This window comes from Mandrillus leucophaeus, unplaced genomic scaffold, assembly GCF_000951045.1.
Source record: "Mandrillus leucophaeus isolate KB7577 unplaced genomic scaffold, Mleu.le_1.0 Scaffold552, whole genome shotgun sequence".
In the NCBI taxonomy this organism is placed as follows: Eukaryota; Metazoa; Chordata; class Mammalia; order Primates; family Cercopithecidae; genus Mandrillus; species Mandrillus leucophaeus.
In genome coordinates this window covers 523717-538891 of record NW_012105942.1, presented here as the reverse complement: position 1 = coordinate 538891, position 15175 = coordinate 523717, and the positions used below count along the sequence as shown (strand labels likewise).

At 35.6% G+C, this 15175-nt stretch overlaps 1 protein-coding gene across 6 annotated transcripts in view; it reads right to left on the bottom strand.

Moving 5' to 3' along the window:
* TMEM200A (transmembrane protein 200A) overlaps positions 1-15175 on the bottom strand; it is a 79599-nt gene that overhangs the window by 35948 nt on the left and 28476 nt on the right. The window contains exon 1 of one of the 6 annotated variants that reach the window (XM_011998019.1): positions 14265-14342. The exons of the other annotated variants lie outside the window; for them this stretch is intronic. The gene's annotated coding sequence lies outside the window, so the exon portion shown is untranslated. Of the gene's footprint in view, positions 1-14264; positions 14343-15175 lie in introns of those variants that run through there. 6 annotated transcript variants of the gene reach the window in all.

The following is a 15175-nucleotide window of genomic DNA, read 5'->3' as shown; positions in this document are numbered from 1 at the left end:
GAGATTCACTATAATTAATCCTGGCCTCCCAAATCCTAGGTCACTGGCTTTTAAGACACCGAATTATCCTCTTCTTTAATCTAACCACCTGCTAGTCATGAGATATCAAAATACTTTGTATTGTAAGAATGACAGACAGGAAAAAAAAATCCTATCTATCTGAAGAATTACCTGTCCATCAAATCTTTGAATTGGAGCCAATTCTGTCACAGACAGAATGTGGGAAATAGGTCACTAAGTAGAATTAGGCAAAGGCTGGCACCTCCTCACTGGTCCCTGGAAGCCTGTCAGATCCCAGGTAGTTGCAGAGACAAACTTGTGCAGAGGAGCCTGGCATGGCCCAGAGGTCCAATCTGTCCTGAGATTATGTATTTAAGATTATTTCTGACTTCATTTATAAAAGTGTATTTCATATAAAGGAAGGCATGCTCATTCAAAGGGTAAAACATAAATAACCACTTAAAGATAAATAATACAATTTAAAAATAGACTTTGAGGTATCATGTGTCAGTTCATGTCCAATGGTAAGCAGGAGTCAAGAGAGAATTAGAAAAGATTATTGGGGAAAACACCTGTGATAGATAAAGAAAAGAGGGTGCAGGAAAAGGTAGAGAAAACCTTAGACCACCATGAAGCCTTGGAAGCCACGAAAGGAAGGAAAGAAAGCAGGAATGAGTAGGAGGAGACTCAGATGCATGTGGCTCTGAGAAAGTATCAAGCAAGGACTGCCCATTAGAGGAGTGGCATGTGAGACAGAGCTGGCCTGGCACTCATATCCCACCATGCTCAGTCACTGTCTGGGAACATCCCAGGGTCGGGGAGGGGGTGGTGGTCCTGTGTGAATGCTGTGATGGATCAGATGTGGCAGCTGCAGGCTGTTAGCCAATTACTCCTATGGTAGTTCTCCCCTAAAGGGAGATCTGAGTGGCACCCTCCTCAGTGGTGTCAATGCAGAAACAACCAAACTAGAAAAACAGTATGCATATACTACACAGGTCTTTTCATATCATTCTACTACTTGAAAGCCTGTTAAACTTCTCTGTTACCCACACCATAATATCCAAACCCCTCCACAAAGCACATGGTCTTTCAGAATCTGGACCCAGCTTTTCTGGTCAACTCCATTTCCTACCTCTTCTCCATAAGCACCCTACTACCCACACTCAAGCCACATGTATTTCCTCATGCCCACCCCACATGTCTCATGTCCTTTTTGCTCCCTTGACTTTTCAAATGCTCCTTTCTTTGTTTGTCTGTATCTGATTCCCCAACCCTGTCTAAGATGCAACACCTGCCAAATCCATTCAGGCCTCTGGGGTCATCCAGAGATCATGGAAAGTAGATAAGGAACAGGTCAGGGTCAGAGGATGGAGGTTAGAAACAAAAGCAGTGTCTCAAATACTCAGAGGGTCTGGGAAGAGGTTTATCATAGACTTTCTCTGGCCTCAAGTGTAGTTGGAGGAAATATCCGGGAAAGTGCCTACCTGGGCAGAAAACCCAGAATGCTCCCCTCCTGATCCCTCTGGTAAATTCCTATCCATCCTTCAAGACCCTCATTGGGTTCTGAAGCCTCTACAGTCTGCTCTGCCCAATCCATCAGGGTTCATAACTCCTTCCTTTGGGCCATTATGGTATTATGCACTATGGGGCACTTTTAGTACTCTTCTGGGAATACTGTTTGCATATCTGCCTCCAGACTCCTTCAAACTCCTTGACCATGCTTTACCAACCTTTGCATGCCCCACATTTTGCAGGTGGAGCATAGTAAGTGCTCAAAATAGGTTTGATGAATGAATGGCATTTAATACAAATATAACCATAGAGATGATATGTAAATAATACATCAATATACTTGTTACATAAAAATAAAAAGGATAGCAGACATAAAATTCAGAGATCAGGTCTGAGATGCAGTCTCTTAAATCTATTTCTAAGGAGAATAAATTTCAAAGTTTGTGAGAGTCAGGCTCCCTTCCTATGACCCTTTATATAACTTTTCTGTTTCTAAAATGTTATTTGCAGTCTGATTTGCAATATAAATTATTTGTCTGCTTAGTTTTTTCCCCTCTACATTAGAGGCAACTTGGAGATTATTGGCTCTTGCTCATCTCTACCTGTCTTGCAGCACCTATCAGTGTTTTAAACATAGTAGGCATTTATGATATTGACCAAATCAAGTACCACCATGACACATGTGTGTAAACGGACATGAGTAAATGATTATTGAGATAATTCCTCCAAAGAGTGCTAACTGAGGCAACAAAGGTTTTGGTTTTGAATTATCTAGATGGTTATTTAAATCATCTCCTTGCTGAAGTCTGTAAATGCAGACAAAATACACCTCATGACCATTAACAATCCTACTATAGCAAGCTCCTTGTGCAGATGAGAAGAAACTACTAATTCTGTTGTCATGCAAGTGTGATATTTCACAATCTTGATGCCCAAACCACATTCCAAAATGAACCAAATCTCTATATAAAAGAAAACATTAGGTCAGATTTCTTCCAATTAATTTTGCTTCTGTCACTGTATTTCAGATGGTACTTAAAATACATTGAAGCATTTTCAGATGCAGGGTCAAGCTTCTCTGCCTCCCCTCACCCCCTCACCCACATAGGCTTAATATAACACCACAAGACTTCCAGAATGCAATTATAATTCCAGGGGCCTTTCACATTATGTAATGGAGGTTTCACTCTCTCCGTATAAAAATAAAAGGAAAACTATACTAAAATCAGGTACAATGTGCTCAAAACCAAGAAAACTAGATTAGAAACTCTTTAAGGTTTACGTTTAACATTTAGCAGAGAGGAAAAAATAGCCACGAGCTTTGTTCAGGAAACTAAAGGAGAAAGTTTAAAAAACATGGAGAGATCAGCCACCAAGAGATCAAACAAGGCCCAGATGGGAGGCTAAGACATAAAGACAGTGAGTATCAACTACTCCCACTAAGATTTCAGTCTTAAAGGAAAAGAGAAAGAGCATTAGTTAGAGATAGGTACACAATTAAGGAGAGAGGATTGGGCTTCTGTTTAAGACAGAAGAACTGCTTCTGACAAGGCTGACAAAGTCAAACCAGACTATTTCCAGGGTGTAAGACTGAGAAGTAAAGTTCCTTCATTTGGAAGTCGGGACATTATGTATCAGGTATAGAGACTACAGCAATGCACCTGGAAAATGTGAACTGGACAGGAGAAAACTACTGTCACATGTATTAACGTAACATAGATTTGTCTCACAAACACAATGGAGAGTGGAAGAGCTACTTTCAGAGGACTATATATATTTAGATTCCATTTATATTTAAAAATATGTGAGACTAAACAAGGTTTTTAAGGGATGCATACACATGACTAAACTATAAAGAAATGCAAGGGGGAATCAATGTAAAATTCAAGATATTGTTTAGGGGAATGTGGGAGGAGGGATCAGAGCACACAAGGGCTACAGATATATTTAAAAGGGTCTAGTCTTAAGCTGGATAGTGTTTTTCTAAGTATTATTCTTTAAGCTGCACATATATTTTATATTTCTCCTCTATGCATGTGGTATATTCTATATATTTTTTAAAATCAAACATAAATAAGACAGAAAAAAACTTGGCTGTATGATACGTAAATGGAAAGGAGCCAAGAGGAAAAGTTAGATATTGAAGATATGAAAAGACAAGGATCTGGTGGAGACAAATCCTGGAGGAGAAATTATGTATGAGCTCCTTCCTGAGGAATGCATTAACTTTGGAGAAGAGGGTCATCTATTCCCAGAAGCCAGGGAATGACAGAGGGTGAAAATAAGCTTGTATTAGTCTGAAGTAGATAAAATTGCTGGTTTTGCAAGTCAAAACCTAGTCAAACATGGGCAGAGCCATATGTGTCCACTCAAGACATGAAGAAGCAACCTGCCAGTGAGGTGTTAAGCATGTGCAGTGTCTGTCATCTGGATTAGGAAGCGGCCCATCTACCGCAAGCTAGCAGTGGGTCAGGAAGCCTGGGGAAGGCGATGAGAGCCAGCATAGGGAGAGGACACTCCAGGTGTGCATAAGAGGGCTGCTGAGCAGTGCTGAAAGCACATAGGATCTGGAAACCATGACTGTGCAATGGCAATAGCCCACTAAATTGCACGATTTTCTCCAGGAGCACTGAGCAACCCAGTTCCCAGAGGAAAGTGAGTGTTCCCAGGAATATGAAAACGCATGATTCCTCATTCTCAGTTAGAATGATTCTCCTACCACGATGCAAAGTCAGCTAATGGAAAGTGAACTATAAGAAGAGACCAAAACAAAACTGCTGTAGTAGTCGATTTTAAGTGATAAAAGCAATTCTTAAAAGTTTCTGAAAATGAATTTCCATTCATAATTGCCACAAAAAGAACAAAATACCTAGGAATACAGCTAACTAGGGAGGTGAAAGATCTCTACAAGGAGAACTACAAACCACTGCTCAAAGAAATGAGAGATGACACAAACAAATGTCAAACATTCTATGCTCATGAATAGAAAGAATCAATATCATTAAAATGGCCACACTGCCCAAAGCAATTTACAGATTCAATGGTATTCCTATTAAACTACCATTGAGATTCTTCACAGAACTAGAAAAACATTTTAAAATTCATATGGAACCAAAAAGAACTCCAACATCCAAGGCAATCCTAAGCAAAAAGAACAAAGCTGGAGGTGTCATACTACCCTACCTGACTTCAAACTATACTATCGGGCTATAGTAACTAAAACAGCATGGTACTGGTACCAAAACAGACACGTAGACCAATGGAACAGAATAGAAATCCCAGAAATAACCACACAACTATAACTATCAAATCTTTGACAAACCTGACAAAAACAATGGGGAAAGGATTCCCTATTCAATAAATGGTGCTGGGGTAACTGGCTAGTCACATGCAGTAGATTGAAAATGGACCCCTTCCTTACACCATATACAAAAATTAGCTCAAGATGGATTAAAGACTTAAATGTAAAACTCAAAACTATAAAAACCCTGGAAGACAACCTATGAAATACAATTCAGGACATAGGTATGGGCAAAGATTCCATGACAAAGATGCCAAAAGCAATTGCAACAAAAGCAAAAATTGACAAATGGTATTTAATTTAACTAAAGAGCTTCTGCACAGCAAAAAAGAAACTATCATCAGAGTGAACAGGCAACCTACAGAATGGAAGACAATTTTTGCAAACTATGCATCTGACAAAGGTCTTATATCAAGCAAATATAAGGAACTTAAACAAATTTACAAGAGAAAAACAGCCCCATTAAAAAGTGTGCAAAGGACATAAACAGGACATTATTTTTCAAAATAAGACACTATTTTTCAAATACATTATTTTTCAAAATAAGACATACATGCAGCCAACAAGCATATGATCATCATCACTGATCATTAGAGAAATGCAAATCAGAGCCACAGTGAGATATCATCTCACACTAGTCAGAATGGCTATTATTAAAAAGTCAAAACATAACAGATGCTGGAGAGATTCTCTGTGGAAGACAGTGTGGCGATTCTTCAGAGACATAAAGACAGAAATACCATTAGACCCAGCAATCCCATTACTGGTTAGATACACAAAGGAATATAAATCATTCTATTTTAAAGACACATGCACATGTATTATGTTCATTACAGCAGTATTCACAATAGCAGAGACATGGAATCAACCTAAATGCCTATCAATGATAGACTGAATAAAGAAAATGTGGTACATTTACACCATGGAATACTATGCAGTCATAAGAAAGAGTAAGATCACATCCTTTGCAGGGAAATGGGTGGAGCTGGAGGCCATTATCCTCAGCAAACTAACACAGGAGCATAAAACCAGATACTGCATGTTCTCACTTATAAGTGAGAGCTAAATGATGAGAACACATGGACACATAGAGAGGAACAACACACACTGGGGCCTACTTGAGGTTGAAGGGTGGGAGGAGGGACAGATTCAGGAAAAATAACTAATGGGTACTAGACTTAATACCTAGGTGATGAAATAATCTGTATAACAAACTCCCATGACACAAATTTATCTACGTAATAAGCCTGCACTTGTACCCCTGAACTTAAAATAAAAGTTTTAAAAACGCTGTAAGTCATGTTGAAAAAAAAAATAGCAAAATGAAAAAAAGTTCCTGAAATAAGAAGGATTTACTCAAAAACTATAGATGATCCCAGGCTTTTTCACTGTAAAACTACATGTTATGAGATATTAAAAATTTTTCATTCAAAATTGTATAATTTTGAGCATATAATTTGCCTCTTCTAATAATGTTCTGATTATATAAATAATCACCAATGTGAATCAGCAGGTTAAAAATACCTCAAAGTTAAAAAAAAACTAATTCTGGATACCATTTATCAAAATAATAACAATAATTAAGAATAATTCATTATTACAGTATCTAAAATTTACTTGGTATGAAAGTGCTATCTTCTATGGTCATACATTCTGTCTAAACCCTGAAAAGAAAATCTGTGATCTACTGTCATCAAAATTAATTATAAAATGGCTTCTTATGAATATCTTGCTACATTTGGCAAAAGAGTTCAATTTAGTAATTAGTGATTATTAATGTAGTCAAATGACAGGTGTCCCTCAGAATGGAGGGGACCATCTTCTATCCAAATGCTTTTCCCTGTTAAAACAAGTGGCTTTACCTGGTGTTGCTGCACTTAGAGATATAAAGAAAGAAGCAGGACAGCCAGGGATGGAAACAGTATGAAATTATGCCACTGAGGATTTGGAGAATGGAGAGTGGTAACTGGAGGCAAGATGCAAAAAATTGCAGTTAAAAGTGACATGGAGTCATAAAGAAAAGAGATGGAGATGGCCTCTTGCATACATGTAGATAACATAAAGAGGCTACATTTTTACAATAACAAGAAGTTCTTTATGATATAATTTCTAATAGAGTTTATGATATAATTTCTAATAGAGGATAGGGATATTTATAAATAAAATTTCGAATAGAGGTTAGGGATATTTCACTTCATCTAACATACGTACTTTAAACAAACTTTGTATATCAACTTTCTATAAAATTAGATAAGTTGAAAACCAAGGATTTATAGAAATTCCTTGAGTTTGTTATCAGTTGTTTAAACTGCACACGTTATATTCCTCTTTTGTGTCTGCAGTATATTCCATAGGTAGATAGCAAGAAAGAAAAGTCTTGGCTATGATATATGCTGAAGGATGGAAGTCAAAAGGAAAGGGAAATATCAAAGGTAGAGAAAGACAGGAATAGTTGATAGAGTCAAGTTCTGGAAGAGAAGGCAAATATAGAATCTTGAGATGGAGACCCCAAGTAATTCTCATAAGTACAATAAAAAGTTCCTTTGTGGGTCTTATCCGGTTAGTAATAAATCCCTAATAACATAATAATTGTGTTTTTTAATTTAGATCTACTGAGTGTCAACCTTTTTTTATTTTTTGCTCAACTGATTCCCATTTTCCATGAACAGTGTTGTAGTCTCTCCTGAGGACACAGTGTTTCAATTTTTATCTCTTGGAAATTGCTTGTTGTGTTTCACTTTAAAGTTTTCATCATCTCATCATTTTTATGTCTTTTTTGCATAATACTCTATTTGTTTATTATATGAACTATTCTTATCGCAAACTGTGATATTTTTCCCATAAAAGCAATTCATAAATTCATTCTTTTGAGTTTTGTAGTCATAGTAATAAAATCAAAAGCCTTAAGATTTTTTTTTTAAGACAGACAGCTATGAAGATATAAAATTTTAAACTCCTGTAAGGCAAAGCCACCATAGTCTAATTTAGAGCACAAACAGCAAACAGAAAGAAACTGCATGACAGGCAAAGGTACACCGCCCCTACCATATAAACACTTCTTAGAAATCAATGGTTTAAGAAAAATGGAAAAACAGGACATAAACGGGCAATTTACAAAAGAGAAAAACTGAAAAAAGCTCATAAACACACACACACAAACATTAAAAAAGAAATCCTAAGTAAATAAGTGAGATATCATTGTTTTTACCTATCAAATTTACACATTTAAAACAACTGAAAAGACTTATTGATAGCCAAGTATGGAAAAAGTGTGAAGTGGAAGTACAATCGGTACAAACTTTCAGGAAAACAACCTTGCAATACTTAATTCTTAAAAATGCATATAACCATAGACCCAATAAAGGTATTAAATATACAAAATTATTTGACAGGTACACAAAAATATATGTACAAGGACACCTGGTTGCAGCACTGTTTAATACAGTGTAAAAGAAAAAAGAAAAGACAAAAAGGTAAAGAAAAAAGAAAGAGAGAAAGGAAGAGAGAGAAAAACACAGCAAGAAAAAGAAAGAAAAAAGAAAAAGAAAGAGAAAGAAAGAAAGAAAGGGAAAGAAAGAAAGAAGGAAGAAAGAAACAGAGGAGAGAGGGAGGAAGGGAGGGAGGGAGGAAGAAAGAAAGGAAGAGATCTAAAGGATCTGTAATAGGGATTAGTCTATTAATTTATGGTTCAGCTGAACAATGGAATACTATGAGGCTAATAAAAATAATAATTTACTGCTGTGAAAAGATGCCTTCCACATAGGAAGTGAAAAGGCAAGATATTAAACAACATGACACCTGAATACAGTGAGGTGGCACTCTGGGGTAAGATGGACCTCCTTGCTAGAAATACACAGAATTGCTAAAAAAAAAACTATAAAAACAAAAAAGGTTAATGCATAGCTGAGCTCCGATGATGAACAGAGACATCCCCACTCCCCATTTATTTCCAGAAATGAAGAGGTACCCAAAGTCAGAATGAAAAATTTCAGCTGATGTCAAGGCATCTCAGGGAAATTTCAGACCTAGATGTAAGGTCCATCACTTAATGACTAAATTTTCTTTATTTATTTGTTTGTCTGCTTCTGTAACAACTGTGTGGGGTCAGGTGGTGTGATGAGAAGGCCACACAAGGCAGGGGGTTGCACTTGGAACCCTAGAATAGAGTCTGCGCCCCAGACAGTCAATTATACCAAAAAGAGGCAAGAAAACTTCAGTCAATGGATCAGTGAAACGACGAGGAAGCTTATCTTTGCCTGAAGCTCCAAGTGTGTGGCTAGGCAGAACCCAAGTTAAACTCTCCATGAAGTACAAAAATCTTATGTCACAAAATTATAGGGAAGAAAACTAATCTTGGACTAATGAAATCCCTTAAAACCCAGCAGAAATAAACATGTCTATTGAAACAACCGTAATTCAGGGCTTACATATGAAAATAGTGCCAGTTAAAGATAAGCTCACAATTTAAAAAAAAAATCATAGGAGCTAAACTGTCACTATGACAGAGTCAGGAGATTCCCCAAACAGTAGGACTCATAACCCCAAGAATTGGAGATAATTTTTAAAAATAGGAAAGTGACTAAAAGAGAGCTGTGGATGTGGTGAACAGGGAACACCTCTACACTGCTGGTGGGAATGTAATCTAATATAGCCACCATGGAAAGCAGTGTGGAGATTCCTTCAAGAACTAAAAGTAGGACTACCATTTGATCCAGCAATCCCAGTACTGGGTATCTACCCAGGGGAAAAGAAGTCATTATTCGAAAAAGATACTTGCACATGCATGTTTATAGTAGCACAATTCACAATTGCAAAACTGTGGAGCCAGCCCAAATGCCCATCAATCAACGAGTGGATAAAGAAACTGTGATATATATCTGTGTGTGTGTGTGTGCGCGCGCGCGTGGTGTGTGTGTATGTATATGTGTATACATATATATGTGTGTGTGTATGTATATATATATATATGATGGAATACTACGCAGACATAAAAAGGAATGCATTAACAGCATTTGCAATGACCTGAATGAGACTGGAAACTATTATTCTAAGTGATGTAACTCAGGAATAGAAAACCAAACATTGTATGTTCTCACTGACATGTGGGAGCTAAGCTATGAAGATGCAAAGGCATAAGAATGATACAATGGACTTTGAGGACTTAGGAGGAAGAGTGGGAGGGGGGCAAGGGAGAAAAGACTACGAATATGGTGCAGTGTATATTGCTTGGGGGGTGGGTGCACCAAAATCTCACAAATCACCACTAAAGAACTTACTTATGCAACCAATATCACCTGTACCCCAATAACTCATGGAAAAATAAAAAATAATAAATTAGAATATAAATAGGGAAAAAATAAAATAAAAAATAAAAACTAGAAAACATAAGTAGAAAATAGTATACTATGAAAAAAGAAATGGTGTTTTTAAACAGAATTTGTCGAATGAAAAATATAATAATAATTAAAAGCTCAATGGCTGGATTAAGCTACAGATTAGTCACTGCTAGGGATAAAAGTGGTGTACAAAGATGCTTCTGAGGAACATGCCATGAATAAAGAATTAGAAAACATAGTAGCTAATATCAAAAGGTCCAAATTGGTCTATTAAGAGTTTCTACAGCAAACAATAGAAAGGATGGGAAAGAGGAAATTCAAAGACATAGTGGTTGAAAACTTCCACAGCTAATGGAAAACATGAATTAGCAGGTTGAAGAAATATACTAAGTTCTGAATAATTTTTTTAAATGCATACTTACAATGAAGTAAAACATTACACAAGAAAAAGAGAAAATCTTGAAAACAACCAAAAAAAGGTTAAATACAAAGGAACAACAATGTGAGTGAGTTTAGACTTTCTATAAGAAATTGTAGAGTCAGAAGGTAAAGGGAGTGGGAACTTCAAGGCGTTGAAGAAAAGGAACCATTAACAATACCTGCACAACCAGCTAAACTATCATTGAAGTCAGAGAAAAAAAAAACATATTTTCAGACAAACTAAGATGGTGTTTACACTCATGGATCTTCAATGAAATAACTACTATGAAATAACTACTAACGGATATACTTTAGTAGAAGGAAATTGAACCACGAAAAAAATGAGATATGAGAGGCAATTGGGAACTAAGACAATGGTAACCACTAAATAAGAATTTACTATGAAAATATTATAATATCATTAGATGGTGATAGCTCTTAAAAGAAGACATACGTGAAGTCAACAAATACATACATGAAAAAATGCTCATCATCACTAATCATCAGAGAAATGCAAATCAAAACCACAATGAGATACCATCTCACACCAGTCAGAATGGCCATTACTAAAAAGTCATAAAACAACAGATGTTGGTGAGGTTGTGGATAAAAGGGAATACTTATACACTCCTGTTGGTAATGTGAATTAGTTCAGCCACTGTGGAAAGCAGTGTGGAGATTTCTCAAAGAACTTAAAACAGAACTACCATTCAATCCAGCAATCCCACTACTGAGTATATACCCAAAGGAAAAGAAATCATTGTATCAAAAAAAAGAACACATGCACTGGTATCTTCATTACAGCACTCTTCACAATAGCAAAGACAAAGAATCAACCTAGATGCCCATCAATGGTAGATTGGATAAAGAAAATGTGATATATATACACCATGGAATACTACACAGCCACACAAAAATTAAATAATGTCCTTTGCAATAACATGGATATAGCTGGAGGCCATTATCCTGAGAGAACTATGCAGGAATCAAAAACCAATCACATGTTCTCACTTCTAAGCAGGAGCTAAACACTGACTACACATGGACACAAATATGGGAACAACAGGCACTGGGGACTACTTGAGGGAGAAGGGTGGGAGGGAAACATGGGTTGGAAAACTATCTATCAGGTACTATGTCACTACCTGGGTGATAAGATCATTTGTACACCAAACCTTAGCAACACGGAATTTACCCATGCTACAAACCTACAAATGAACCTAAAATAAAAGTTGAGAGAGAAAAAAAGAAACATTTAAAAAGAAAAATAACTCATGTAAAAATCTAGGGATACCCACTAAAATAAAAATATTACAATATTTTTATATAATAATTATTATTAAATAATTATTATTATTGCAAAGGATGTGATTACTATAAAAATGTATACCTTCCAAAGCAACAGAAGGAAAAAAATGAAAACCTATGAAAAGATAATCAATGCAATAAATAAACATATAAAAAGCCTGGTGAAAAGACAGACAAAACAGGATGGTGGAAATAAATCCAAATGCCTCAGTAATCATACTAAAACCACATATAATTAAATTTAACAGATAAAAGCCAGAAATTTTCAGATTGGATTTCAAAAAAAAACCCACAAATTTAAAACATAAATGACACAAAGTAAAAGAATGGAAAAGATAAATACTAGCCAAAAGAAAGCTTGTATAGCAATATTAACATACAAAATAGACTCCAAAGAGGGGGGAAAAACATTATTAAGGATGAAAAGGATTTTTACATCATGGCAAAAGGAACAATTTGCCAGTAAAATATGGTAATCTTAAATCTATATTTATCCAACAACATGAGTTTAAAATATAAAAAGCAAAAATAGACTGAGTTACAATAAAAACTAATCCTTGTTAATGGGGATACAAATTGGTACAATCACATTAAATTCCATATTTGCAATAATTAGTTAAGTTTAAAGCTGCCCTTAATCTATGATTCTACTTGAAACTATAAATCTTAGGAAAACTTACGTGAGTAAGGAGACATGATTCCTCTGCAATATTGTTTGTAATAAGGAAAAACTAAAAACAAATTATTAATAGTTGCCATCAATAAGGGATGGATGATACAACCATGTAATCTACACAGCAGTTTAAATAATCAGCTACAAGTATTAATCTGATTAAATTCAAAAATATATTTAATGACAAAATGTGCAAAGAGCGTGTGAACTAGGAAATCGTTTATGTAAACTAAAAAATACATAAGACAATACTATAAATAATTGTAAGTACAAACATAGAAAGTAAAAGTATGAAGCAGAGGTGAAGGCTGCACAAGGTCCTACTGATTTTGAAGAGGGTGAAACATGCAATGCAGGGGGAAGAAGCCTCCTATAGTAGCTTCTATATCCTCATTTTATTTCTTAAAAAGTATTTTTACAGTATTTTTTAATGACAAAATGTTAAATTTCACTTGGATGATGGGTACATAGGTACCTTCTATCCTCTGTATATTTTTGTATACCTGAAATATTTCACTATTAAATATAAAACCTTACCATATTAAAAAGTATGGGTGATTTCACTTTTTAAAAATACACTAAGTATAAATGTATGTGCATGTATATACAATGTGTGTGTATATATAATGTATATGGTTTTGATATTTTTAAAGGCTATGCTCAAAATACGGATAGATTATTGCCAATTTTTATTTACTTCTTTATATTTTTTCCTAATTATCTGATTTTTTAAAAAAGAAAAATATTATCCTCTTAAAACCAAGGTAACCACAAGCAGAACAAATCCCCTCCTTTCCTCTTGAGATATTTTATTCTTTACAACCTTTATCTCACCAACTGAAAATATTCTTAGTTTAAAAAAAAAAACAGACTGGTCAGAATCCAAAATAAGTTCTGAGTCATTTTTTGAGGCTCCAATAAAAATATAAGCAAACAAAAATACATAAATAAAAAACTAGTGCAAATGGTTTTTCTTAAGTTTTTAAAAATCTCTATCATCACTAGCATTTTCAGAGCACCCATTACATGCAAGCAACTGCTGGCCCCATGTTCATAAGCATTAGAAATACTGACATAATAGATAAAAAGTCTGAGAGTAGAGAAATTTGTGAAAGTTTTAGCTGATATTTTTAGGCAAAAAGAAAAATAAACCACATTGGCTTTGCATACAGTTTATAACTAAAGCATGTCTAAGAATGTTCTTTGAAAATGATTCCAACATCAAGTATCCCTTTTCACTATTTTCATATTTACTCCAGAGAGAAAGATGGAGCTGTTTAAATGTTAAGTTTTAGCCACGAAAGGCACTATGACAAACTGGATAGCCAAGCCCTCTTTAGAACTGCCATCACAAAATGATTGTCTTAAATGACCACAGCATTATTACCTCAGTATTAAACTGCCGTTAAGTGTAACACTTGCTTTAAATTCAACGACTTTGATCCACCTTGAATTACCTTCTTGGATACGTAATGCAATCCCGTCAAGAAAGTGTGTGGGATGAGCCTGTTCTGTCATCGTTAACAAACAAAACCTTCTCCATCTGACCAGTGATCTAAAAGCAATTGTTATGAACAGAAATTTCGTTCTTTAACAATTTATTTTTTTAATCACTTCCTAATATCATCTTTAATGAAAAGTTTTTTTAAAAAATTACTTAACTGACTACTTAAGATTCTCAACCATACTTGAAACATTTTCAGGGCTACTTTACCTCAAATTAGTTGTTTAGAATAATCATTCCCTCTGAAGAGACCATTTTTGAGATCTGTTCTTTCTTAGTATGCCTTCACAAATCTGCTATTAATGTTTCAGAAAGTTTAATAGAACAGACTGTCCAGGGCAGGCAATTGGAGCTGCTTTTCCACAGCCTCCAAAATTACAGATTGATTTTGACACGGACTCTTCAACTAAGGGTTCCATCCCACTTAGGAAAGGGAAAAACTACTGAAATGACCTCTTTTCTAGGCAACTCAGTCTAGCTAGAGGATTTCTAAGCAATCCAACCAGTACGGCTGGACAGCTTGTCAGAATCTTTTGTGTGCGTGTTTCTAAGGGAAAGGGGGAGTGGAATTTTTCCCATCCTATATGCAGGAAGGAGCTATGAAGATAGGCATTGAGTAGACCTAATACATATTTCCTGAGTGTCTACTACTTTCAAAACATTGCAATGCAGTGAAAATAACACAGGACAAAGAAAGAAGACTAGGATACTGATGGAGGCTCTATTAGGAGGCTCCTGATTGGTTAGCTGGGTGGACTTGAGCAAGCCATGTAATTGTTCCTGGCCTCAATTTCCAGAGAAATAGGCAATAGACCACACGAACTTTCATATCCTTACCTTCATACAAGTTTAGGATTCTGTGATTCACTGTTCACTAAAGGGCCTTAAGACTTTTGCAAGAAGGCAAGTAAACCATGCTCACTATCCTCTGTTTACCCTGTACCATACCTTCTATTCCAGAGAGATAGCTTCTAACATCTCATGCATGCCTACTGGAAGCTCCGGAATGTAAACGCAGTCTTCAATTCAGTGCTTTGTATGTACCTTTTGACATCTTAACCAATGCATAAGGGATGCCAAAAAATAAATTATCAAGGGTTTTGTCAGCCAGACATGAAGAG